This window comes from Pediculus humanus, genomic scaffold (assembly GCF_000006295.1).
Source record: "Pediculus humanus corporis 1103172108309 genomic scaffold, whole genome shotgun sequence".
NCBI classification, from domain to species: Eukaryota; Metazoa; Arthropoda; class Insecta; order Psocodea; family Pediculidae; genus Pediculus; species Pediculus humanus.
The window spans coordinates 1,046,860-1,050,309 of NW_002987878.1; positions in this window are offsets into that span (position 1 = coordinate 1,046,860).

Here is a 3,450-nt window from a genome sequence, read left to right on the forward strand (position 1 = left end):
CTTCCACGATGACTCGTAATGATAAATCACAAAATCGTCGTAAAACCTGTAATCGAAAGGTTTTTTGCCGTTTGTTTTCGATGACGTTTTTCTTTTTTCTTTTTTCTTTTTTTTGTTTTTCTAATGTTTAACTTACGTACGTTTAACAAACGAGAGAACAAACGAACAAACAAACAAACGAACAACAAAAATTTTTATTTTGTATTCGTTTCGATTCGTCGATTGTTTTATTGTTTTTTTTTTTTTTTTTTGAAAAAATCGCGAAACCGGAAAACGACGGACATTTTCGTTTTTTTATTACGACAACCGTTTGTTAAAACTTTTCTTTTCTTTTTTTCCGGGGGAAGGGGGGAGGGGGAGAAGGAGGGTCATTAAAATGAAATTAAGAACGTTTTTTTTTTTTTTTTAAAAAACTTTTTCTTCTTCTTCTGCTTTCTCCTATCGCGAATGAAATCGAGAAAAACGATGTCGATGAAAACGTGGAAAAATTTTAATCTCTTACGAATTCAACAAACAAACAAACAAACAACCAAACAAACGAATAAAACAATTTTATAATCGTAATAAAAACAACAACAAAAGGAAAAAAAATAAATCAAAGGAAAACAAAAAAAAAAAAAAAAAATTAAAAGTCTTCTTCCTTTTTTTTTTTTACGATGCAAACATAAATAAAAAACAAACAAAGATGATACGTGTTTGTTGTTGTTTGTCCGACGAACAAGGTTTTTTTTTTTTTTTTTTTTTTAATACATTGATGAAAATAATAATAAAAAAGAAAGACGACGTAATAAACGAGAGAAGGTAAAGGGGAACAAAAAAAACAGTAAAAACCAAAGAATGACATTAAAAAAAGATGGCGGGTATGACGTCAAAAGTGGCGGGGAAAAATGGCGCGAAAGGTTTTCGTATCTTAAACATCGTACCTTACACGCAACAAATAATAATAATAATAATAATAATAATAATAATAATAATAATAATAATAACGATGATATTTAACATCGGAAACGCATAGCAACACGCAACGATTCAATAAATACCAAAAAAAAAAAAAAATTAAAACCGGAAACGGAAATCAAAAAAAAAAAAAAACGAAAATTTTTTTTGAAATCGCGACCCGACTTGTATTTAAAATAATAATAATAATAATAATGATAATTTTTTTTTTTTTTTTTATCATTCAAAATAAATTATTCGAGTCGAATGAAATAAACAAACAAATTGTTCGTGGAACTAGAAAAAAATAACAAGTTCTAAAAAAAAAAAAAACTATTAATTAATAAAACAAATGAATATTTTATAATTTTTTTTTTTTTTTTAGAGGAAAAGTGCAAAAATACGACAGGAAAAATTAAGAAAAAACGATTTTCGCGACGATGATAATGATGATGATGATGATAAAAAAACAACATCGTGATACTACGGAGGAGGAAGAGGTGGGGAGGGGGGGAAAAAAAGAAAACATTTCAAGTTGTTAAAAAGTTTATGGGTCGAATCGTGGTAGTGAAGCGTTTTCAAAATTTGGCATGAAAAACCGACAAAAACCGACAAAAACTTTTTTTCCCCCTCGAATTTTTGGAAATAATTCAAAAAACGAAAATTGTAATTTTACACTCGGATTTAAACCATTATTATTATCTTTTTTCAAGTCGAAAGGGAAGGGGGGGGGGGAAGAAAATATAAAAAAATAAAATAAAATAAAAACCTTATTGTTAAAAAAATTTAGAAGGCGGTGATTGCTGTTTTTAATCGTCGTCGTCGTTGTCGACGTCATCATCGTAAACGTCATCGTAACGTATTTTAAATAGTTAAAACAAAAAAAAACAATAAAAAAAAATTTATCCGCCATTTTAAATTTTTTATCGTTTGTTGTTTGTTGTTTAAAAAAAAAAAATAATAATAATTTTTCAATAATTTAAAAAAATTTGAAATAACTAAAAAAAAAACGGTAAGAAATTAACAAAGAAAAATTCCAAATTTTTTTTTTCGACTTTAAAGTGGCATTAGAACGATACGAATCGACGCGTGCGACAAGTACTATTTCCAAAAAAAAATTTTTTTTTTTTTTTCATCCAAGAATAATCTAGGTCGATGACCAAATTTTTATAAATTAAAGTAAAAAAAAAAAATATATGTAAGAAAATTAAAACAACGATCGATTAATAAAAACGAGAATAAATATATTTTATTTTAATTCGATCTGGTGCCACGGTTGGAAAATTAATTGCTTTTACGGACTGACCGGGAGCCAAGTCAAACGTAAAATGTTCGAGCAATTCCCGTGAAGTCAAAAAAAAAAAAAATTTATTCCAAAGCCCCCTTGATTAATTACGTAAAATTTCATATTTAAAACTTTTCCCCCCTCGTCCTTCTCCCCTCCTCCCCACTTCCTTCCTCCCCCCACTTTTATTAATATGGCGACATAATTACCCGTAGGATTTATTGGCAAAAGAATAAAAAAAATGTTTTATACACACAAAAATCCTTTTTTTCTTTCCATTCGTTTGTTTGTTTGTTCCTTCATTTTTTTTTTTTGCAATTTGTTACGATTTTGTAATTTATTTAGAAAAACAACAACAACAACAAAGACAAACGACAAGCAATTTATTAAAAAACAACAACAAACAAACAAACGAACAAACAAAATTTTTTTTTTAATTTTTTTTTTTTTTTGCTTGATTGTCGCCGTCATTCATCGTCGTCGTCGTGGTTGTCGTTGTTGTTGTTGTAATTAATTATAATTACAACCGGTTAATGATGACTACCACATTAAGAGATTATAGAATGGAAAAAAAAAAATCTGTCTAATTCCACGATTGTGTAAATTAATACAATATTCCAATTATAAAATCATTTCCTTTTTCTTTTTTCGCGCGCGCGAAAAGTAGAAGAAAAAAAATATTCGCGACATTTTCTTTCTCTCCCTTCCCTTCCCTCCCCCAACTCTCTCTCTTTCTATTTTTAATTATAATAAAAAAAAAAAAAAAATTAAATGACGTGGCACGAACGAACAAAAAAAAAAATTCTCGTGTGATTTTAATTGAAAATTTGCGTCAAACCGAATCCAAAAAAAAAATACAGAAACGTTCGAAAGGATTTTTTTTTTTTTTAAACATCACCATCATTATTATTATTATTTTATTTTTTTTTATTCGTTCGTGACACGAAGAAGAAAAATAAAAAAGTGGTAGAAGATGAAGAAGAAGAGGATGATGACAAAGAATGACTCTCTTGTTCTTCTCTTCGGCTTTTTTTTTTTTTTTTTTTGGCATCGAATTTTATGACGGTTGCGACCGAGCCAAAAGCCAATTACCAAAAAATTCCGATATTAACCGTATGTTTTATTATCATTATTATTATTATTCGATGATAATAATAATACTCGCCACGTTAAGGGTGGTGGTGGTGGTGGTGGCGAGTGGGGGGAAATAAAAAAAATGAAGAAAATAA